This window comes from Schistocerca serialis, chromosome 1, assembly GCF_023864345.2.
Source record: "Schistocerca serialis cubense isolate TAMUIC-IGC-003099 chromosome 1, iqSchSeri2.2, whole genome shotgun sequence".
Lineage (NCBI taxonomy): Eukaryota > Metazoa > Arthropoda > Insecta > Orthoptera > Acrididae > Schistocerca > Schistocerca serialis.
In genome coordinates this window covers 812,944,822-812,970,918 of record NC_064638.1, presented here as the reverse complement: position 1 = coordinate 812,970,918, position 26,097 = coordinate 812,944,822, and the positions used below count along the sequence as shown (strand labels likewise).

Here is a 26,097-nt window from a genome sequence, read left to right as displayed (position 1 = left end):
TGAAAGGGCAACAGTTGCACTGACAAAAGAGTAACCTGCAGACACCACTTGATTGATAGTGGTGACAAGTGCCTACTGTTGTTCCACTATAGCTTGCTGCTGAGCAATGAGATGGAGTATTTCTTCCATCAAGATGTTTGTTAGGTGACTTAGTACTGATACTAACACACGAAGAAAATGTAATCCTCACTCGTCTCCAAGTTTGTTACAGAAAGAACAAGCACGATTTATGGAACATAGTACTTTACAGAGCAACACATGGGATACAGGTTGTGCACAATACTGAACACATTGATTGGACAACAGTAACATAGTGTAAAGAATAGGCAGTGGACTTGTTTGCTACCGCTTTAAATAATGCTGTTTCTTTGGTGGCTCACCAGAGTGTGCCAGGGGGCCAACTCATGTGGTCTCTATGAGCGGGTCTGCGAACCATATGGACCTGTGCTGTCTGAAATCGCACACATCATGAGAAAAGATACATCAAGTATGTACCAAAGATAGCTGCTTTTACACTGTTTGGGTTTTACGAGTTGCTCTCATTTTATCAATAAACTTTTAAGAAATTTTTCTTTTTTTTATTAACACTCTAAGCGCCAAGCCCGTAAAATTTACGGGCCTGGGATCGCGCGAAAATCACCAAGCCCGTAAAATTTACGGGCCGCTACATTTAATTTCATTCAAAACACTGCAACGTTATTTCTACGGGTTTGGCCAGCGCTATACGTTTTTCAGATGTTTATTAACAAAATGCGTCCATAGATGTCACGGCAGCGCTGTAATTCATGTTAAAACTTATCTTTGCGTTCTCAGTCTGTATATCATTCAGTTGTTTGTCATCATGTTTCGGCGCGGTTTATCAGACGCAGAAATTGCGGATTTGATCAATCATAGCGACACTCTGGATAATGTAGAGAGTGATTCAGACGATTCTGAATGCAATGGTGTGTTTGAAGGTACGTATTTCCGAATTTTCCACGTAATTGTGCAGTACGCACATATCTGTTGAACATGTGTAAACGATGTATGTAGTTACACATAATGTGATATTCTTTTTAGAAGACGAGATTGATGACAGTTTGTCTTCAGATGAAGACGAGAATGATGTTGAAGGTGTTGCTTCAAATCCAGCAGCTGTGCCGTATCCGAAAGACAGTGAGTGGACTGCAGTTGACACCTACCGACCTCTGCCTGTCAACACGACACCCAGGCAGATACTAGTGGATATTGATGAGTCGAGTTCTGTACTGGATTGCAGTAAAGTGTTCCTTACTGACAGTGACGTAAATGAACTCAAGAGACAGACAAATTTGTATGCATCACAGACAATACAGAAGAAAAGAAGAGGAAATAATCTGAAGCCCCATTCAGTTTTGAGTTCGTGGAAGCCAGTGACTATAAGTGAGATGAGGCGTTTCTTGGGTATTATTTTCCACATGTGTGTTTCGAAAAAGCCAAAAATTGCGGACCATTGGAGCACTAATCCTGTTCTTAGTTGTAACTTTTGTCCCCATGTCATGAGCCGTTTGCGTTTCACTCAGATACTGTCATGCTTGCATCTTGTTGACAATTCAAATCAGAAAAAACCAGGCGAAGATGGATTTCATCCACTTTACAAAGTTTTGCCATATTATAATAATTTGAAGGAGCGATGTATCCAGGCATATCGTCCCTCAGAAAAAGTGACAATTGATGAAGGAATTTGCCCATTTCGAGGTCGTGTGAGTTTCCGTGTTTACATGCAAAATAAGCCTCATAAGTATGGACTGAAAGTATATGCTGTTGCTGAAGCCAGTAGTGGCTATGTTGTAAATTTTGAAGTTTATGCTGGTAAGCATATTGTTGACAATTCTTCGTCTGCGGTTATTTTGCGATTGTTGTCTGACAGCAGCTTGCTGAACAAAGGCCACACTGTGTATTTAGATCGATTTTATTCCAGTCCAGAGCTATTTCAGCAACTGGCAGAGAAAGGCACTGGAGCTGTTGGTACTGTGAACAAATCCAGGAAAGGATTGCCTAAAGATTTAGTATCTGCTAAGCTGAAAAAGGGCGAAATGTCTTTTCGGCGTAAAGATAATGTATTGGCAATGAAGTGGAAAGATAAGAGAGATGTGTATACATTGTCTACAAGGCATCAAGCAACATTTGGTACGCATACTAAGAGAAATGGGTCTGTAGTATTGAAACCACTTCAGGTACTTGATTACAACCTCAATAAAATTGGAGTGGATATTGGAGACCAACGCCTGCAGTACAATCCGTTCCAGCACAGAACTGTGAAATGGTGGCGAAAATTATATTTCCATTTGCTGCTTATGGGAGTATCAAATGCATTTTGGCTGTACAATGCAGTGCACAGGAAGAAAATTACAATAACAGACTTTATAACAGTGCTTGCAGTTCAGCTTGTTGAAGACGACACACTTGAATTCATTCCAAGAAATGAAGGAACTGTAGGTCGGCTAACAAAGAGACATTTTTTGCAGCACATACCTGCAACTACTAAGAAGTATGCTGCTCGTGTGTGTCACGTGTGCAGTTCCAGGAGCAAGAAACAGAGTGGCAAGGCTTCTCGCAAAGAGACACGATACGAATGTGAACAGTGTGGCGTTGCACTCTGCCTGGAACCTTGCTTTAAAATTTTCCACACTAAAAAACAATATGATTCTGTGTGAAATTTATATGTAATACTGTATACTATCAGAAACATGTAATGTAGTGCCACAATTTTGGTTAAAAATAAATCACAATTGTATTCCCTTATTCGTATGACTTTTTCTAAATTCTTAAAACATCTAAGTGATTTCTATAACTGTACCTTAAAGCTGTGCATTGTAAAGTAGTTTCTTTCACTCAGAATTAAAGTAGAAATGTGCAGCTTCAAGATGGTACCAAATTTGCCACAATCCAAACAGTAGATTTGATGCAGTAATTTTTTTAATATTGGTAAAATTGCCCGGTTTCTAGGGACGGGTGCATAAAATAGGCCTGGTACAGAGAGTGTTAATATCTTGATGACCTTTTTTTGCCATCTTTGGCAGAGCATGAGGTTCATCTTTGTTCTTTATTCGACACCGTTGATCATCATAGCATTGAAATCAATATGGACAAGTGGCAACTACATCAGGAGGAAGTCACACTTCTACCAAACACGGTTGATACCTCTAAGGTCTGACCCATCACAGAAAAAAATGGCACTGATTCAAGCTTTACCTCAACCAGGAACTTATAGAGAATTAATGCAATTTTTGGGAACAGTCAACTTTTATAGGTGACACCTACCACAGGCTGCAGCTGTTAGGGCTCCTCTCATGGGTGCACTGGCAGTCAAAAACATACATGGTAGGCAAATGCTGACATGGACTATGGAAATGCTCAGGGCCTTTGATAATATCAAACTGTCTCTTCAGCAGGCTGTGATTCTAGTATGTACTTTTAGTGATGCTCACTTATCTGTCACTAAAATGCGAGTGATATGGCTATTAATGCAGTGCTCCAACAACTAGTCAAAGGAGTCCAACAACCATTACAATTCTTTTCTCAGAAATTTACTGAGTCAAACTGAAAATGGTCTGCATTTGACTGAAAACTGTTGCTAGCAATGTATGAGATGTAATTTCAAAACAGAAGTGGAGGATAGGCACTTAACTACTTTCACAGGTCACAGACCACTAGCAGAGGCTACACAGAATCCCAGGAAGGATTGCTCTCCATGAGGTTTTCATCATTTGTACTATGTAGGTCATTTTACAACCAACATGCAACACATTAAAGTGGCTGACAATGTAGCAGCAGACTTCCTCTCATGAATCTGTACCTTTTCAGTATGCTTTAACCATGATGAACTAGAACTAGCATCAGTGCAGGAGATGTACACACAAATCAAAGATCTTTTGCAGACCACCTCAACCAGCCTTTGGTTCAAGCACCATTGACACCCCGGATTGAACAGGCAAGTCTGGTACAACTTACTGTGAGAGACAGTTTGATCAGTGGTTCTGTTACAAATGAGGAGACTTGTGTTTGTTAATCTCCACAACCTGTCATACCCAGGTATCACCTACAATCAAACTTATAAAGGGCCAACTCATTTGGTTGAATGTGAAGCATGACTGTAAGATGGAGACTTGCGCATGCATTGAGTGCCACTACAGCAAAATGGGCAGGCATACTAGCCCAGAGCTTGGCAACTATGATATTCCAGTGGGAAGGTTACAGCACATACACTTGAATTTGTCAGCTCGCTGCCTGATTCTGGTGGATACAAGCATATTTTGAGGGCCATCAACTGTGTCACGTGGTGCATTGAGGCAGTCCCTATGTCAAGCATCATGGCTGAGACAATGGCTAACACTTTTGTTCATGTAAGGTTCTTGCAGTTTAGTTGTCCTGCCGCCATAATGACAAATGAGGGCAGGCAATTTCTGTCAGCAGTTCAAACAATGTGCAGCCTCTGTAGAGGACAATGTTTTTGCACTACCACTTACCACCCACTGAGCAATGGGTAGGTGGAGCAGTGCCACTACACACTATATGTCGCTGATGTGCCATAATGTACAATAGTCAGAGGCCCTTCCAGGGGTACTTCTTGAAATTCACAGTGTTCTGCTTTCAAGGAGGACCTTCAGGCTTCATTGGCGAAGATCCTATATGATGAAATATTGAACCTGCCAGAAGAGTTCATCAACCCTGTGGTATTACCTGAAACAGTTGAACTGCTGGCAATAGTTGAAAGAATCAGACAACATACCTCTAACATCTGAATGCCTCCTCTGCAGTGTCATGGATTTCCCAAGGTTTTTATACACAAAGACTTGGTGACAAATGAGTATGTAATGAAACTATATGGGTCTGGTCCTTACAAGGTCCTGGAAAGAGGTGACCAAGCATTTGATATCCTTCTCCATGACAAGTGCACATCAGTTTTGAGACATGGAATCAAACCCGTTTTTGTTTTGAGCTCAGAGTCCAGCCACCAGGACGATAGTATGGTTTGCAGTGTAGCTGGTTCACGACAGACCTTGCACTCCAGCCTGACACGACATCCAGTAATGTCGCATTTGGCGACTCCCACCTCATCTGCACCGGACTCACTGTCTACACCCCTGCAGTCATGCTTCAACCACCCTCTCCACCCACCTCAAGGATTTCATCAAGGAGTAGGAGTAGCTGTTGTGCCTCTCTCAGAGCCCCACACTACAGGGTGAGATTGGGGGAGGCAGTTCCGTGGGGACTTCACTTTAACAGTATGGGACTGAACAACAAAATATTATCAGTATAGATGATATAAGGGTGTTTAACACTTTAAAAATTCATATAAATTTATTAAAAGAAGATATAGAGCTGTGTTTAGTGTTATTTTATAGGGAAACACATCAAGTTTTTTCACCATAAACTAAAGACATTGTACGTGGCTTCTGTTGGTTATCCTGCACACATCCCATTGGAAGTCAATTTCTTCCCAAACTCCCCGTAGCATTGCAGGTGTAACTTGCTCAGTGGTGGTGTAAATACTTGCTGTAAGTTCAGGTAAGAACCTGGCAAAGAAGGAACAAACACAATATCCTTGATTAATTCCCATGAAAAATTGAGTGATGTTAGAGCTGTGGAATGTGGGGGCCATGCAATTGGTGCATTACGGCCAATACATTGACCTGGAAAGTGGTCACTGAGAAAATCCCTGGCATCAGCCAGGTACTGGGGTGGTGGACCATCTTGCATGAAGTAAACATTTCATTCTTGACCATCCTCATCAATCTGTGGTATCAAAAATTGTTGTAACATATTTATATTTAAAAAAAGCGCTGGCAGTTCAATAGAAACACAAACAAACACATACATACACACAAAATTCTAGCTTTCGCAACCAATGGTTGCTTCGTCAGGAAAGAGGGAAGGAGAGGGAAAGACGAAAGGATGTGGGTTTTAAGGGAGAGGGTAAGGAGTCATTCCAATCCCAGGAGCGGAAAGACTTACCTTAGGGGGAAAAAAGGACAGGTATACACTCGCACACACACACACATATCCATCCGCACATACACAGACACAAGCAGACATTTGTAAAGGCAAAGAGTTTGGGCAGAGATGTCAGTCGAGGCGGAAGTAAAGAGGCAAAGATGTTGTTGAAAGACAGGTGAGGTATGAGCGGCGGCAACTTGAAATTAGCGGAGGTTGAGGCCTGGTGGATAACGAGAAGAGAGGATATACTGAAGGGCAAGTTCCCATCTCCGGAGTTCTGACAGGTTGGTGTTAGTGGGAAGTATCCAGATAATCTGGACGGTGTAACACTGTGCCAAGGTGTGCTGGCCGTGCACCAAGGCATGTTTAGCCACAGGGTGATCCTCATTACCAACAAACACTGTCTGCCTGTGTCCATTCATGCGATTGGACAGTTTGTTGCTGGTCATTCCCACATAGAAAGCTTCACAGTGTAGGCAGGTCAGTTGGTAAATCACGTGGGTGCTTTCACACGTGGCTCTGCCTTTGATCGTGTACACCTTCCGGGTTACAGGACTGGAGTAGGTGGTGGTGGGAGGGTGCATTGGACAGGTTTTACACCGGGGGTGGTTACAAGGGTAGGAGCCAGAGGGTAAGGAAGGTGGTTTGGGGATTTCATAGGGATGAACTAAGAGGTTATGAAGGTTAGGTGGACAGCGGAAAGACACTCTTGGTGGAGTGGGGAGCCACATTCAGAGTCAGATCCAGTCCCGGAAAGTATCCTGTCACAAGTGGGGCACTTTTGTGGGAGGTTCTGGGTTTGAGGGATGAGGAAGTGGCTCTGGTTATTTGCTTCTGTACCAGGTCGGGAGGGTAGTTGCGGGATGTGAAAGCTGTTTTCAGGTTGTTGGTGTAATGGTTCAGGGATTCCGGACTGGAGCAGATTCGTTTGCCATGAAGACCTAGGCTGTAGGGGAGGGACCGTTTGATGTGGAATGGATGGCAGCTGTCATAATGGAGGTACTGTTGCTTGTTGGTGGGTTTGATGTGGACAGACGTGTGAAGCTGGCCATTGGACAGATGGAGGTCAACGTCAAGGAAAGTGGCATGGGATTTGGACTAGGACCAGGTGAATCTGATGGAACCAAAGGAGTTGAGGTTGGAGAGGAAATTCTGGAGTTCTTCTTCACTGTGAAGCTGGCCATTGGACAGATGGAGGTCAATGTCAAGGAAAGTGGCATGGGATTTGGACTAGGACCAGGTGAATCTGATGGAACCAAAGGAGTTGAGGTTGGAGAGGAAATTCTGGAGTTCTTCTTCACTGTGAGTCCAGATCATGAAGATGTCATCAATAAATCTGTATCAAACTTTGGGTTGGCGGGCCTGGGTAACCAAGAAGGCTACCTCTAAGCGACCCATAAATAGGTTGGCATACAAGGGGGCCATCCTGGTACCCATGGCTGTTCCCTTTAATTCTTGGTATGTCTGGCCTTCAAAAGTGAAGAAGTTGTGGGTCAGGATGAAGCTGGCTAAGGTAATGAGGAAAGAGGTTTTAGGTAGGGTGGCAGGTGATCGGCGTGAAAGGAAGTGCTCCATCGCAGCGAGGCCCTGGACGTGTGGAATATTTATGTATAAGGAAGTGGCATCAATGGTTACAAGGATGGTTTCCAGGGGTAATAGATTGGGTAAGGATTCCAGGCGTTCGAGAAAGTGGTTGGTGTCTTTGATGAAGGATGGGAGACTGCATGTAATGGGTTGAAGGTGTTGATCTACATAGGCAGAGATACGTTCTTTTGGGGCTTGGTAACCAGCTACAATGGGGCGGCCGGGATGATTGGGTTTGTGAATTTTAGGAAGAAGGTAGAAGGTAGGGGTGCGGGGTGTCGGTGGGGTCAGGAGGTTGATGGAGTCAGGTGAAAGGTTTTGTAGGGGGCCTAAGGTTCTGAGGATTCCTTGAAGCTCTGCCTGGACATCAGCAATGGGATTACCTTGGCAAACTTTGTATGTAGTGTTGTCTGAAAGCTGACGCAGTCCCTCAGCCACATACTCCCGACGATCAAGTACCACGGTCGTGGAACCCTTGTCCGCCGGAAGGATGACGATGGATAGGTCAGCCTGCAGATCACGGATAGCTTGGGCTTCAGCAGTGGTGATGTTGGGAGTAGGATTAAGGTTTTTTAATAAGGATTGAGAAGGAAGGCTGGAAGTCAGAAATTCCTGGAAGGTTTGGGGAGGGTGATTTTGAGCAAGAGGAGGTGGGTCCCGCTGTGACGGAGGACGGAACTGTTCCAGGCAGGGTTTAATTTGGATAGTGTCTTGAGGAGTTGGATCATTAGGAGTAGGATTAGGATCATTTTTCTTCATGGCAAAGTGATATTTCCAGCAGAGAGTACGAGTGTAGGACAGTAAATCTTTGACGAGGGCTGTTTGGTTGAATCTGGGAGTGGGGCTGAAGGTGAGGCCTTTGGATAAGACAGAGGTTTCGGATTGGGATTGTAACATATTTAGGTACACTATCGCGTTGATGGTTCACTCACAGAAAAAAAGGGGCCGTACACTTTGTTCTTGCTCAAAGAACAAAAAACATTCAATTTAGTGCTATCATGAACATATTGAAATGTATGATGTGGATTTTCATTGCTCCAAATCCTACAGTTATGTGTGTTAACCTTGCCACTTAATTGAAAAGTCTACTTGCAGGAAAGATGATTTTGTTCAAGAAATGTTCGGCTTTATGGAATCGATTTAATATATCTGCACAGAAGTTCTTGCTAGCAGTTTTATCAGTGCTTTTATTGCTTGTAAGATTGTCAGGCTGTACAGCTACAAATGCAAATGGTTTCTCAACACACGCCAAACAATTGTATGTGGGATTTGCAGTTCGCGAGATGCATGCTGATTTCCCACGTCTTACCAAGCACCCTGTTTCTACAAAACATTTATGTCACTCATAATTGTAGGCCTACTAAGAGAATCTTTGGTGTGGAAATTATGCTGAACTGTTGTCACTGACTTCAATTCTTCAAACCAAAACACACAGCTAGCACACTCGGATCCAGTGAAGGCACCCACCCTTAATGCAACTGTCGCTAGCGCTCCTTACGATGCAATTTTGGCACTAGCAAAATGTGTTGTATTTCCCTACAAATTGACACTACAATCGCCTCTGTAGGTACTACAAATTAACTTATGTGAATTTTCAAAGTTGTAAAGTCCTTTTTAAAACACCCTGTATAATCTGAGAACAAAGAATAGTAATATTTATTATATCTTTAGTGTTTAAGTAGTCTAGTTTGGACTGCCATGTGGTTATATGCTCATGTGTGTGTTGTTTCATTTAACAGCAATAAAACAGTACTCATAGTGTATACACAGTTAGCACTTTATTCTGCAGGAGTCCTGCTATGAATCACCTACAGTCTCATTTGAAGTTTGTGTTATCTCAACTCTATGTACTGTATACTCTTGGCATGACTGGAAGCAGTTGTTAGCTGCCTCTTACACATAACTGTTCTAGCTTAGTTAAAATAGCCTTATAGTCAACAGTATCAAAAGCTTTTGGAACTGAACTGTCATAGTATTTTTGAGCACACTTCTGCCTTTGCTGCCTAGATGATGTAAGTACATTTCTTTCTCTTCAAATGTAGTTAAAAAGTTTTTTCACATATTGATTCATGAAATAGTTACAAAGTATGTATTTTTTTAGGTTCCATGTTGAAAAAGTGGAGACTGGAGCAGATGGTTGCGTATACTTCCCTGTGAGTGGATCATTGCCATGCCAGCGTTCATTGTGTTGTAAGTATATTTATACTCTTTCGTGTTGTAATTATCTTTATCAGAATATTTGTCTTGTGTACTACCAAAAATAGTTACTAGGAGGAGATAAGTGTAGGTAAGAGAAGTTTCAATGAAAAATGTGAAGAACTATTTTGTTCTATAAGTGGACACAAAGAAGGTACTGCCATTTACTTAATGTGCTGGGGAACGATTGTGGGAATGAAAAGATACAATTTATTTGGCTACTACACAAGTAAATATGGGTCATTTGCATTAGCTTTTCCTTCAGATTCAAAAGAAAGAAAGGGAAAAATTGTTCATCAAAAATGAACAATCTGTCACCAACAAATGTTACGTCAGTAGAATTTGGGCAAAATCCTGTCATGAATGCGTCATCCGAAGTATGGAACATTGTAGAAAAAATGTGAAATTTTGCACTGATGGCGAATTAGTGAAGCAATGTATGATATCTGTTTCTTTAGCTTTCTTTCAACATTTCTGAAATAGTAAACTAGTACTGGCTCAAATAAATGAGCCTACACTTTCAGAATGTACCTGCTGCTGTCGCACATAAGATATTTCAGAATAATAAAGTAAAAAGCCTTTGCATCTGTCTTGTAGCAGGTGGTAAAGTGGTCAGTGCTTGTTCACCAGTGGTGAGGCTGAAATTTATATTCTGGAACAAATCTTTCCAGTCTTAACACTTTGCATTCACTCAGCCCCACCTGATTCCAGGCATAATCATCATGAAGCATTTTGATAATCACAATATTACCCCAGGTGGTCAGTCCATCACCAGTATTACTGGCGCAACTGGTCATTTGAATTCTGGGGCAGCAGGTTAAAATGCAATGTGATTCAACAAACGAAGTCGGAGTCCTCTGGCCAACTTAAAACCAAAACATTTTTTGCAACACTTAACATACAAACACTTTTCCAACCAACTAAACTTCATAAACTGGGAGATAGATTAAAAGAACAGAAGATTCAAATTTTGGCACTTCAAGTAACATGAATGACTGACAATAACACCATAGATTTTGGCAATTATTGTCTTTTTAAAAGTAAAACTGATAAAAGAATACTTAATACTACACTTCATCTGGGAGCCACTTTTGCAGTCCCCAAAAATATTTTAAATCAATAATGGAGGTGTAAAAATCTATTAATAATAGACTAATGACAATTTCTCTTAAATGCGCAAATAAAACATGCACTTTAGTTAATGCCCATATGGCAGTCAATGAAGGTAACCATAAAAACTTGAAGAAGTTAATGAAACTTGGGAAACAGTAGAAAGTATCATCTCAAAAATTCCGTCAAACTGTGTTAAAATTTTGATGAGTGATTTTAAGGCTCAGTTAGGTAAAGAGAAAAAATATAAGAAAATTGTGCATGGATTTCCTGCACATGAATGGACAAACCAAAATGACAAAAGACTTGTTGGAATGTGCAAAAACTTTAATCTTAAAATCATGTCAACAAATTTTAAAAATAACCCTTCCAAACAAAAAACTTGGTAGGCACCCAATACATTTATTGGGGAATTTCAGATTGACCATATAGCAATTACATGCCCTAACTACGAAGAAATTTTAAATGTCCAAGTTAGGAAAGGGGCTAATGTTGATTTCGACCATTATTTAACGCAAATAAAATTAAAACTTCAACCTCAAAAACTCTTCAAAACAAAAAATGTTATTGTAAAATTAGTCACTGCTAAAATAACCCAAACTCTAACAAGCAAATTTGATAAAAACAAACAAAATCCAGCAATTGGCGAAGCCTAAAAGGAAAATTCATCAAAATAGTACAAAATTTAATTCCACTTTGTAAGAAACAAAAACACCCTGGGTGAAACAGCAGTTAATTCTAGGTTTGAGGCATTCAAAAACTGGAATAGCAACAAAACTGAAAATATGTACAACACCTTTCTAACTGTAAGAAAAGAAACATCTAAATTAATCTGACAGATTAAAAGAAACTATGAAAATGCCCAATCAAAACAAAACTAACCGGGTACCAAACTCGAAGTATTTGTTTCAAAAATGAAAATGGCAGTTTGCCTTTTAAGAACCAGGAAAATTGTAAAGTACTAATTATTTTGAAAAACTATGAAACTGTCCAGAATGAGTGAATAAATTCCAATCACTGCAAATTAATAACACCTACCATAACTTTAAAGAACCTGATGAAACTGAAATAACCAAACAAATTAAGAGACTTAAAAACAATAAAGCATCCGAAGAAGATGGTATAATTGCAGAACCATCAAAATCAGCTGGCCCTAACACTATTAAAGAGATCATTCAGCTAGTAGGACAAATCTGGAAACTGAGGAAATACCTCAGGACTGGAAAACTGCCCTCATTCATCCATTGCATAAAAAAGGGGATAGAACTGATGTTCATAAATACCAAGGATTCTCTTTTTTCTCAGTCACATACAAAATTCTCTTGCAGTGTTTCGTTGATTCAGCCCAAGAGCAGTTAGAACCTAAAATTGGTGAATACCAGGAAGGCTTTAGATGAAACAGATCCTTGTCTGGAACAAATTCTTAATTTAAAACTAATCCTTAGGCACCAAAGGATTTGTAGTAACTGTATGTAAATTTAAGGATTTAAAACACGCCCATGACTCAGTTGATCGTAAATCTCTTTTCCAAATTTTAAAGGAACAAGGGCTAGATAATAAAACTCTAACACTAATTAAGGAAACATCACCCAACACAAGCTCTAATGTTAAATTCATGGGAGAAATCTCTGAACTACTTGACATAATTAATGGTGCTAGATGGGGAGATGGACTCTCACCATTACAATTTAACTGTGGTTTGGAAAAGGTAATTATAAAATGGTGAGAGCAAAAGGTGAGTCAAAATATAGATCAATCAGTAAAGTTAGGTAGAAGTAATATTAAAGTGCACTGACTTTGCAGATGATATGGTAGTTTTAACTAGGGATATTACAACAGCTCAAAAACAGGTAGAAAATCATAAAGAAATTGCAGAAAAGGTATGACTACAAATATCATTTGAAAAAAAGGAATATGTGACACAACAAACAAGCACCAAAGTTTTTGACATGAAATACGGGAAAATAAAAAGAGTTTCTCAGTTTAAATACTTGAGAAAAATCCTAGAAGAAAACAATCTGGAAGAAGCTGCAAACAAAGTTCGCTGTCAAAAAATGGCAACTGGATTAACACAAAATATTTATAATAAAAAATCACTTACTAAATTCAGTGAACAGAGCACTGTAATCAAGCCTGAATGTGGAAATTCAAATGGAAGAACAGAAAGATTATTAGCGAAACATTAGGCCCAAAAATTGCTGATGGAGAAACTTACAGGCTGAGAAGTAATAAGGAGATAAAAGAACAGGAGAGAACGAAGACTTAAATTTTATGGGCACATTAAAAGAATGGCACTCATTAAGCTGGCAAGATAAAATAGTAGAATCCTACGAAAACAGAAGTCCTACTTAACACTTCATTTTCCACTGCACTGCACTATGTTGGGGTTAGCAAACTTCCTGATTGAAATTATAGATCATACAGAAGCATATTAAGTTGCTTGACTCTAAACGCATCTCTGATTCCTGCTTTTATCCAACTCACCTCTGCTTTATGTGTGATACATTGTACAATGTGAGATGCATTCCAGATTTTAACTCTTGTGTATCTTGAAGTGATGCCACATTGTAAGCATTCTGAATTGAGTTTAATTTTCATGTTAATCCACATAAGTTTTAATATCATCCTTAGGTACCTGTGTACAGTTCCACAGACCTGGATAGGCACAAATTTAGCAGGACCAGGCATTGCCTTCATGGGGGCAAGGGGAGGAATGGGGGAGGGGGGGGGGGGGGAATGTTAAAACTATGTTTTTGAAGATGGCCACAAGTTGCACTTCATATTTTTATTTACCATTTATGCTCATCAGTTGAACAAGAGCATCATCAGAATATATGGTTTAAAGTTGGCTGACAGCTCTAGAGATTAAACTGGCTGTGTTATAGAACTTAAACTGACATTTAAAGTACAGTGGTAAATTATGACACTGGCACTGTCAATGTATGGTCTGATTATGCTCTTGTTCAATTGAAGAGAAAAACTGGCAAATAAAAGTACAAAGTGTGACTTGTGGCTGTTTTCAAAACTTAACAATTTTCATTATTTGTGTGTTAGTACAAAAGATGGGATAGTAGTTGAAGACTGCTTAGAAATTATAACCATGAGACATGAGACAAAATGTTGTGATTTTATGCATGGAATTAAAGATTTTATAGGAAAAAATGACTTACCTGTGAACAATTTAATATCAAGACAAGATTTTGTGATTTTATGTATGTAATTAAGGGTTAAGTAGGAAAAAATGACTTACCTATGAGCAATTTAATATCAGTGTGTACAGATGGCCATCTGTCAATGATGGGTGTAAACAATGCTTTGATAGCATTGACTAAAAGAGGGAACAGAATTTGCCAAATTTACTCTCCATTCACTGCTTACTGCATCAACAAAGTTCAACATATCAATTTTCAACTAAAAAATTGAAGGATGTTATGAAAAAATTCCAAAGCATTATAAATTTCATTCAAGCACATGAATTTAATCTCTGAAAATTTTAAGAATTACTGGAGGAATTGCAAGCTTCTTGTGGTGATGATGGCCTACATATTACTGTCAGATGGCTAAGCAATGGAAAAGTGCTGGAACAGTTTGTCAGTTTGAAATCTGAAATTATTTTATTCTTACAAGAAAGTGGTAAAAATTATGTTTAACTTCATGGTGATAAACAGTGGCCACTTCTAGGTTTTGTCCACTATTTCACAAGAATTCAACATACTTAATCTGGGATTGCAAGGACCATATGGGATACTTGGGCAAATAACTAATAAAATATTTGCATTTGAAGCCAAGTTCCAATTGTATAATATAAATGAACTTGAAGAAACAGATTTGTCTAATTTTCCAACTGTTGTAATGCTCAGACCAGATTTAACTACCACTGAAATTATTTATCAAGACATGGTGTCATATTTGAAAGAATATTCCTAATAAATAAAAAAAGCAGATTTGCAGACATCAGAAATTCTCAAGGCTGTTTCATTCTCATAGAGAACCCTTGGCATGTTGAACATGATGATCTCAAATTATTCTGCCAATTTAAGTCTCATAAATCTAGTTATAGAGGGAATACTCGAACCTCAACACTGAAGTGTAGCATTGTGGTTGGTCGGTTATGGTGTGACACACTACATGTATGATCTGTCACCTTGACCTGCATGAGTCAGTTTCACCTCTTAGATAATTTCTGCTCTCCATTCTTGAAGTGATTTACTTTTGTGGTCCTACTATGCAGTGCCACGAGACTGTGACTTCTTTACCTTCTGCAGTGGGGATGGTTGCTGGAAGAGAGCTTCAGTCTGTCCAAGCTATTAAATGTCATAAATAGCTTTGCGGTAACTCTTCTGCATTCTACGTGCAATGTTTTTTTATGTACATCTCTACTTATGATGATGAGTGAAAAGATCTCTTTTACTTCATAGCTCTTAACAGATTACAACAAATATTAATGTGTCCCTTTTATATCACAGTACAGCACATAACTGACTGACAGTTCTCATAATGGATCTTCATTTATTCCACTGTTTTTGATTTCCAGCGATCTTTTCGTCCTTGACTTCCATGGCACCGACAAGCCACAATGCCAAAACATAAGCAAGCCTCCACAGCAGGTGGAGACATGCATTTGTTGTCGCATCTTGCAGATATGTTGAGATAACTTCCTTTTTCATCCATCTACACATATGTAAAACAGAGCGTGAACAGTGGGTTACTCTATTCTTAACAACTACCTAAACAATACTTTCAGTTTCCAAAAAATGTTTCAAGGCCTAAGAGGATAAAAGTGGGTCATGTTATTTCATAGCTTAAAGCTCAGTTTATAGAACACTGTGAAAGCAGTAGTACATTGAATTCAGTAGATGCATGCATAGAAATTATAAAAATTTACAAGAAAGTCTGCAGTTTATTTTAACACTATTTTCTTTAATTTACTTTTGTGAAGCATCATTTTCAAAATGAACTACTTGAAAATAAATATTGTAATTGACTGTCCAGCAAATATAGATGACATAGCCAAAAAGTACACCACTGTAAGTCACATTAATTAACATTTTTATTTGTGTAGTTAAGCTTGCTTTGCAATTATAATGAATAAAAATCCACATTCAGGAATAAACATGTAACTTTTTTTACATAATCTTTGGCATCTGAAGGCTATTGAAAATAAAGGGGCTCATCGGCTTTTTATTATTTTGAAAGTTTGAAACTAATGGCATTAGAATAACGTTTATGTGGCCCTTGAATAATGTAACATATTTTTTAATGATGCAGTTGGCTGATCTCACGTTAAAGTATTTCAGAATCAATTTTAGCTCTTTTTTGGTGGTGGCTAAAAATTAGTAAATTACTGACACCCTACCTTTCTGCATCTTTCATGTGCACCTGTCAAATAACATGAGCATTACAACATCCCACACAACAGGTGAGTTTTATTTTCACAAGGATAAATTGGACTCAACTCTATCAGACAGGCATACTGAATTCTTTCTTTTAGTTTACTAAAATCTGATCAGCAGCACTGTATATTATTTTCTACACTCACAAACATGGTGGCAGTCATTCTGTGAGATTCTATCTGTGGCAGATCCTGTTATTGGACCATGATTATTCCACTCAGCATAAACAATCAACTCCCGTGAGTGAATCAAATGACGTAATGTGCTACTGTATGATCTATACTTTCAATTAGGAAGTTTGATAACCACAACATAGTACAGTGCAGTGGTACGTGAAGTGTTAAGTAGGGTTGAAAATGTTGCACATAAATGTACTGCTATTCACTGTAAGATATATTATAACTTGTCACATTGTGAAACCAGCATGCAGCAGTTTAAAATTCATGTTATTTTGAAAGTTTGAAACTAATGGCATTAGAATAACGTTTATGTGGCCCTTGAATAATGTAACATATTTTTTAATGATGCAGTTGGCTGATCTCACGTTAAAGTATTTCAGAATCAATTTTAGCTCTTTTTTGGTGGTGACTAAAAATTAGTAAATTACTGACACCCTACCTTTCTGCATCTTTCATGTGCACCTGTCAAATAACATGAGCATTACAACATCCCACACAACAGGTGAGTTTTATTTTCACAAGGATAAATTGGACTCAACTCTATCAGACAGGCATACTGAATTCTTTCTTTTAGTTTACTAAAATCTGATCAGCAGCACTGTATATTATTTTCTACACTCACAAACATGGTGGCAGTCATTCTGTGAGATTCTATCTGTGGCAGATCCTGTTATTGGACCATGATTATTCCACTCAGCATAAACAATCAACTCCCGTGAGTGAATCAAATGACGTAATGTGCTACTGTATGATCTATACTTTCAATTAGGAAGTTTGATAACCACAACATAGTACAGTGCAGTGGTACGTGAAGTGTTAAGTAGGGTTGAAAATGTTGCACACAAATGTACTGCTATTCACTGTAAGATATATTATAACTTGTCACATTGTGAAACCAGCATGCAGCAGTTTAAAATTCATGTTTTGTGTATTGGAGGATTTTAATATTGTAAACATGGCTAATTATTGTCAGCAACTGCACAATAATTTTATTTGATGAAAGAGTTTGGTACAGTCAAATGGAAAGTATTTATTCTTTACTGGTTTCAGATATAGAGTTCTGTTTTTAACAGGCATTAACATTCAGTAACTTCTGAAGAATATGTATATCTGAAACTGGTTAGCTGTACCTGATTCCTTTGTTGAATCAAAAATATACTGGAGGAATATGAACTTAAGTTAAGGTTAAGGCTGTTTTAATACAATGTAATGATTAGAAGAAAAATAACATTCAAAACATTTAGTAAGCATTTGTGATCGTGTCTCATATTTCATAATGCATTTAAATCCAAGTACGATGACTTTATCATTCAATTAATCATATGTTCACACAGACAACACAACTACATTTCCTCAGGGAATTACAGAGACACAAGTATGGGTCACTGAGGGTTGCAGCATTCTGAAACAGAACAGTTGATACGAATTGTTGACACTTAGCAGTCGGTACTTGGAAGCTGGAGGCCAACTTATGATGCCCTCTCTATGAATAGTCCATTGGAAGTTCATAACATAATTATTTATGTAAGTTCTAATTGGTAATAAGATTGTCACATATGCAGCCTGACGTGCTGTCCCACAGTGACAGTATTTGACTATTGAGCAAAAAAGTTTGATGGCTGCTGATCTAGTTACAATGGTTGATGACATACAGAAGTTTGGGTCTAGCCGTGAGTCATATCAGATAGCCTAAAATTCAGTGGGAAATTCATGTTCTGAGTCCCAGTCTGGCACAAAATTTAATTGTCTCCATTCCATTATACAGTTGAAGGTTGTCCATATTTGCCACTGCAAATACTTCTATTGTACTGATCTAGGTACTTAATGGAGTTCCCTTCTTCTGCTTTCATAGTAAAAGTTATTTTTGTGTGCATGCTGCCTGCTGCTTAATCAAATGCATTAACCAAATTACATGCAATTGTCCCATGCACTAGTGTCTCTGGACAGCAGCAGTGTTGCTTCACACAACCAATCTTTTCTACTTGAAACAGAGGAATATTTTGACAGCACATGTAGAGTATTATTTGAAAGCTAAGAACAACAGTGCCCATTGAAGAGTTACAATGTTTGAGAAGATAACAATCTCATCAGGGAAGTTACATCGTGTATCTAGTATCCAATATTAAAGAATTGAGTCGTGTGTGTGTGTGTGTGTGTGTGTGTGTGTGTGTGTGTGTGAGAGAGAGAGAGAGAGAGAGAGAGAGAGAGAGAGAGAGAGAGAGAGAGAGAGATATCTGTTTTTGACAAAGGTCTTATGGGCTGAAAGCTTTATTTGTGACAGTCTTTTTGTTGTACCTATCTGCGACTCAGCATCTCCGCTATATGGTGAGTGGCAACTTTCCATTTCATAATATTGTTATATTCCATCCTGGATTTTCCATTGTTAGACTGAAGAATTGTCAGATGACATGCCATTAGAGGATATTTAATATGGCAAGGAATTCTTGGAAGAAGAGTTATCACTTGTCTCACAGCCTAACAATACTTTACACAACCATCTCTCCAACAATGGATATAAGGCAGACTTAGTTCTTTGTGACAAGTGTCCTGACAAGACGGAGAAACTATTCGAAGAAAACATACTATACTTAATGGCATTTTCGGTGGAAGAAGCCGATGGTGCACTCGCTGTGTCAAAGGTACATAAAGACACAACATTCAGTACATCTGGTACTTCCACCACATTAACTCCTGTCTCAGCCACTCTCAACATTAACTCCAAGCAAGATCGTTTGAAATACAAGACCGTCATTCAAAACCAAGAGACCATGTGTCCTGTAAAGCCTTACTGGGATTTTTGTGAACACAGCAGTCATTGGGTACAAGACTGGAAGACGGTAAAGGATATTTCAGAGTGCCTCAAAATAATAAGACTGAGAAATCGGTGTTTTCTCTGTCTCAGTTGAGGCTACAGCATCAAAGATTGTTCAGAGAAAGGAGGAACTGCATGGTCTTATTGCAAAGGGAGTCATCACCAATTAATTTGTGAAGATTCAAACCAGCCTAAGCCATCTTGCAAATAATCTGATTCTCTCAGCGTCCTCGATAATGATTCATAGGACAATGTCATCATGGGAAACTCATGTTACAAGCACCTTAAGACAGCATGCGCATTTTTAATAGTGCCCACAGGTGAAAGCCAACTCACACATTGTATTTTGAATGCAAGCAGCCAATCCAAATTCATTTCACAAAATCAGATCGATAATCTAAACCTGCAGGTTATCAGTACATGGCCTCTGTCAGTAGATGCATTCAAATCTTTGACGTCCACACTTCACAGATTTGTGCACTTCAAGCTAAGCTGCGCATGCAAGAATGCTCATGCTAGGCTCAATGCTTCTGAAAATTTTCATAGCTTCATGAAACATTCAGCTGTGCCTCGTTTTAGCTACCCATGCAACGGTTAATCTCTTTAACTTTGCTGTTGAAGAACCAAACCATACAATATGCAGCTTTTGGGGTTTAGAATAAATCAGAATCAGCATCAATCAAGAATGATTAATGTGTGAGAAAAGTCAGTGGTACTGAAAGAGTTACACACAATGTACATGCCTGCAGGCCAGCAGCAAGTAGTTTGCCACCCTCGAAACAAATAGTTTGCCACCCTCTAAAATCTGCTGTCATTCTACCTAACACTTTTCACGATACTCAGAGGCATTTTGCTGCTTTGCAGAAAAGACTATGTACAGATAATGACCCAAGACATGTTCGTGGCAACTTAATGTCAGAATACATTTAAAAAAAGCCACAGAGGCTTGGCTCTTCAAGAAGAATCTGCAAATTTATTTTATATGCCTCATCAGTTGTTCAAGTGAGACAGACAGGGATGCACAAAAGGGAAAATAATCTTTGATGGTTCCTCACATGAACGAGGTGCACCCTCTCTTAATTAAACTTTAGAAATCAGGCCTAGCATGTTGCCTGAAGTGATTGAGGTCCTCTTAAAATTCCATTTGCATTGCCAACATTGTTCAGGCTTCCGCAGTTCTCTCTACACTCCAATGATAGAGACCTTGCTATATTTTTTCTGCTTCAATAACGAGTTTGTAGATCACATTAACGCAAGACAAAGGACACTGCATTGATCATCACAGCTTCATTTCGGCCTCACATGCAGCCCACTTCTGCTTTTAGCAGACATTCGTGAAGCAGCAAATACTTATCAGTACCTGTTCCTTGCAGCAGTTACCTTACAACATCAGAGCATGTACATGGATGACTTTGCTGCAGAAACTGAATCAGAATGAGCTTAGTCTTGTTATATTATTTAGCGAGTTATCTTCACTAATGAAGAAAATATTGACTCTGTCGAAGTGGATGACTAATTTGTAACAATTATGCACAATTCAGAAGGTAGAAGGAAGAGATATCCAAATGAAAGTCACAATTCTAGGGATGACATGGTACTCAGAAGAATATACATTCTCAGAGGTCATCAACAGGCCACTGAAAAATTTTCAGAAACGATTGCAACAAAAAGAAATTTTCTGCAAGCAACAGTAGGTCTTTATGACCCTCTAGGTTAATAACTCCAGTATCCATCATCATAGGAAAAATAGATTAGTGCCCATGAAGAAAATAACACTTCTCAGTTTGAGCTGCTAGCGGCACTGACAGGGGCCAGACAACTACACTATTACTGCAAGCTCACAACTCCTGACCTTACCTCAGCAACACTTTGAACAGACTCCATTGTAACCCTTGGATGGATAAAGGATGATCCCAAAGCTTGAAAATGCTTACATGCAAGACAGAGAGAAATGCAAATACTAACCACACTGTCTCAGTGGTGACACTGTCCAGGCAAAGGCAATCCATAGACTTAGTTTAAAAGAGGATCACACCTCAGATATTGTGAATACTGAACATCTGGTGGAATGGACCACCATGACTATCACAATATCCTAATTTATGACCAAGCAATCATCACACATCTATTTCAGCTATAATTTTATTGAAAGCTAGATAAATCTCCTGAGACTTGATGCATTCAGGCTCATAGACATTAACAGATTCAGCTCTTACCGGAAATTGCTATCAACCACTACTTACATCCTTCCCTTCAAACAGAAACTCTTACAAAAAATGAACATTTCCAAAATTCAGTGCAGAAAAGATAGCAGAAGCTCATCTTTATTGGATAAAAGCTATCCACAAAGAATGTTTCGCCTTGGAAATTATCATTCTAAGCCAAGGTATTCCACTTCCTAGCAAATGCAAGATAGAAAGTTTCATCCCATACTTAGATGGTAATTTATTATGTTTAGGAGGTTGCCTGCAACACCCTGAGGCTTCTGTCTATTCCACTGTTCTAGAAGGAACCCATCGCTTCACCAAACTTCTAATCATGTACACGCATATCAGTCTACACCATCTTGGAGGATGACTGGTTCTTTTACAACTAAGACTAACCTTCTTGATACTAGACACCTGTTGTATGATCAGAATAGTCCTATGCAGTTGTCTTCCCTGCAATATTGCACATAACATCACTGGCCAACAGACAGAAGCACCACTACCAGCTGATAAAGTGGAACCTCACATGTAGTTTGAAGTTTCTAGAATTTATTTTACTGGTCCCCTATACTCAAAATCAGACACCGCCATAAATAAGTGTTACATCCTATTAATCACCTGTGCTGTAACTAGTGTGGTACATTTGGAACTAACAACCAATTCAACAGTGGGCTGCTTCTTACTAGCATTCCAAAGGTTTATAGGTCTGCGTGGTATTCCTCATACTATGTGTAGGGATAATGCCCAAACCTTTCATGCACCTCACTGGCAGAAACCAGAAATATGGACTGTTCTCTCTGCTGACAAGATATGTCAGTTCATCATACAACAGGGTAGCACATGGGAGTTCATAACGTCATGAGTGGCTTGATGAGGAGGATGGTGGGAGAAGATGGTTGGCTCAGTTAAATGATGCCTCTGCAAGGGCCACTGCAGCATGTATGAGAAAGGCCTACAAACTAAACTTTTTAACAAACGGCCATTCAATAAGTAATGAAAAATTTTTTTTCTTGGTCAATTTCAATTGAAAAAATTCAAAAATTTACTGTGGGATGACAGCCCATATAGTTTCATGAAGCTCCGATAGGTTGCTGCAATATACATACCTTTCAAAATTATGTTTGTAATGAAGGTGTGTTCCAAGCAGAGAGCTGTCGTTGAGTGTTTAATGGAAAACTAGAGTATCACAGGTATTCGTAGGCACTTTCAGAATGTCTACAGAGACCTGGCAGTGAAAAAAAGCATGGTGAGTTTTAGGGTGAGATGTCTCTCATCATCGCAGCAAGGTGATGCAAATCTCTCTGATCTCCCACATGGTGGCTGGCCACATACAGCTGTGACTCCTGCAATGTTGGAAAATGCTGACACTCTCATTCTAGGTGATCAATGAATCACAGACACCTCACTGCAGAACTGGATGTCTCTGTTGGTAGCACTGATACACTTGTCTGCCAGTTGGGGCACTCAAAGATGCGTTCCTGCTGGGCTCCTCTCTTTGTAACAGATGACTGTACAGAGAAGCAGTATGTGGATGATGGGAAGGTTATTGTTGTAGCGAGACGTTGGCTCCAACATCGACCAGTAGAGCAGTAGGTACCGCGTGGGTGTACAGGACCTCCCAGTAAGTTGGCGTAAGGTTGTTGTATTGAATGGAGATTATGTTGAAAAAGAGGGCTTTGTAGCCAGAAGTGTGGGGAATGATGTGGTGTATTGGAATCCAGAATAAAACCAACCTGCTTTCATGAGAAAAATGTGTTTCATTGCTTACTGAAAGCCCCTCATGGAACTTTCACTCATTTCAAGACCTATCACACAAACTGAGGACAAAATGCCTACCCCAAACTCATTTTCTCATGTGAGGATGTCTTACCACACTACCAACAGAGACTGAGTCACCAAAAACAATAGATTTGTTAAGGTAATTTAAGCTACAGCAGGATGTACTTCTCTGTTACAAGTGGAGGAGAGCTAAAATGAAAGAACTGTGAACAGATCCAGACGCGCTACCTCAACCTGTAATCTTCGTTGCCCTAGATGGAAGAGATGTTACCAAACCAGTCACTGGTTATCTCTCTGGATGTCGACTGGGGTGAGAGGATCTGGAAGATGAGACACATTGTGCATTGTTGTCCTGAACACTTTATCTTTGTATGTTTCTACAATATTATTGATGGTCTTGTTGTTACAGTAATGCAAATAAACAATATGTTAAGTGATCGACTTGTATTTCCTTTCTTTCTGAAATTGGAAGCAGAAATTCCATTATTTGGTATAGGTGTATCCTTGACTGAGAGAAAGTCATACCATCACAGGGACATTGTGGAAAGAAGTCAATTTTCAAGTATTGCAGTGCTGTAGTAGACAGTACAGTATGATCACAGACCTTAAAGACTATGTGTTGCTTTCACAAACCGCCCCCATTCCTTCCGATTTTGTGCTAGTTGCTCCAGGTGTCTTCAGTCCCCAGGGCTACCATGTCCTTTGCTAGAGCATACATCCAGTGCTGCCATGGTCAGCCTGTGGGGCATCTAGTGCTTGGTTTCCCCTCAAGTTCTTTCTTCTGCCTTTCTTCTGGTGTATGTGCTACAGGGCCCACACAATAGATTATTTTGCTCACCAGCTTCTGTAGCATTGTTGGTTGATGCATCAAGACAAGAGATTTTATCATTCTTCCTCTGGTAGGCTTTGTCATTTTTCCTCCATTCTCCTAGTGGATAAGCATATGGAAACTAACTATTTGTTAATGGTTAGGAAAACAGCGATAGTGCCCAGTAGTGCAGAGCTGAGGTACTAAAACTACAGATGCTGACTTCCAAAACATAACCTAGACTTCCTCCTTATGCAACATAATGCATGACAGCAGTGAACACTTATCTCACAGACAAAAGTATCTGCTGCAAGGATGGGCCATAATTCTCTTCACAATTGAGTCGATAGCCCATATTTGGTGTTCATGGTAAGGAAGAAGGTATGTAGGTCAGCCAACAATGAGATCAGATATGAATCACAAGCTTGAATAGGGGAAGCTTTGGGAAACAAATCTGCTGAATTCTTGTTTGAGGAGGCATGCATGCAGCTGCCTGCAGAAAATCTAAATTTAGGTGGCAACAGAGAGCTTAAAGGGATGCACTGGAAGACTGCAGCTTATCAGCTGTCACCAGGGACTCTTCTAAATCTCAGCATTTCTCCTTGCTAGAGGTATTGCCTGTCAACCTTGTTTTGCACCTACAGGTAGACAAATCACTTCCAATTGTATGTTTTCAGTTTTGCTACTTTTGTTAAAAAATGTAATTAGGAAAATTCAAAACTGGAAAACAGGTTTGGGATACTGTTGATTGTCAAACAGTTTGTGATATTTACAACAGCCTGTCATCCCAATATGCTTAAATTTTGTCACTAGTGCATAAAGTGTAGTTGTAATATAACACTCACCAGTTTTCTTCTCGAAATAATTAAGCAATATTTAAGCTTTTCTTGCTTCATGGTTTTTGGATTGTTTGAAATCTTTCAATTTTGGATTTTCAGCACTTCAAGCTGCTAGAGGCCCTAAAAGGAAGTTATTGACTGTAATTTCCTCTCAGCAACTAGTACCAGTAAGGTTGATGAAGACTACCAAGTCAGTCACCTAAATACTGTGCTCAAGATTGGAACTGGGACACCCAGAAACGCACCTGTCAATGTCAAAATGTTATATTGTGTAGTGACTTAATTATTGTTCCTATCGCACATGGACAGGATGAGATAATCATAAAAATGAATACAAACACACATTCTTATTCTTCATACATGTTTCTCATGTACCAGTTTTAAGTTTCTTTAATATCTGTGATCCACATTTCGTTTGTGAATATTATGCACGCATATACAGCGCCAGCATTAAATTATGGCAGTTATTCTATTTTTGTTTTCTTAATATCACGGCACTGGTTGTGAGCGAAAATGATCAGTAGGTGCAACAGTTGTCACCCAAGGATAGTCCAAAAAGTGTATTTACTAATACAGTGTCAGGCATTTTTACACTCTGAATATGTATAAACTACTGCTTCATTTAAAACCAACAGAAAGTCTACTACATTAATGAGTTACTCCCAGTTCATCCTTCCACCAGACAAGATGCTGTCATTTCGTGCTGTTTTAAAATCAAGTTCTAAATAGAGCATGGATTACTAGGTAATGACATGTAAAATATGTGCTTCCTTATGTAATGAAAATTGATAAAATACATAATATCAAGAAAATATTATATTAAATATTTAACATAAGACAATAATTTCAACTGAAATCAACTTCTGAATTACATTATGACCTATTGTAGTATGCATTTACATGCACCAGAAATGCTAAAATTTACTTTAAGAAGGTGCATTTTATGTCAAGGTTTTTACTTTGAAAGTCTATCTTTGGTCACATCTATATACAACGTTCTGACGGTAAACTACTTCACCTTCCATTTTTAAATACAATGAACAACCAGGTACTTCTCCAAATTCTCTGCAGTCATGATGTGTTGCTAATCAGAAAGACTGTTTTGGGAAAATTATCTCTCCACATGACAGGACAATGATGCTGCACCTTTTAAGGATTGAGGTATTCCTAGGTCAACTGAAGCATCCTCATGTCTAGTACTGATGATTTTGTAGGGAGTAGCAAAAGTTGAG

At 39.0% G+C, this 26,097-nt stretch overlaps 1 long non-coding RNA gene across 1 annotated transcript; it reads left to right on the top strand.

The window, feature by feature from the left end:
* Positions 1 to 388: 388 nt before the first annotated feature.
* Positions 389 to 25,585, top strand: LOC126484236 (uncharacterized). Its single transcript, XR_007587828.1, has 3 exons — positions 389 to 487; positions 9,644 to 9,732; positions 24,965 to 25,585. It is a non-coding gene; the product is annotated as an uncharacterized LOC126484236 (long non-coding RNA).
* Positions 25,586 to 26,097: the final 512 nt, after the last annotated feature.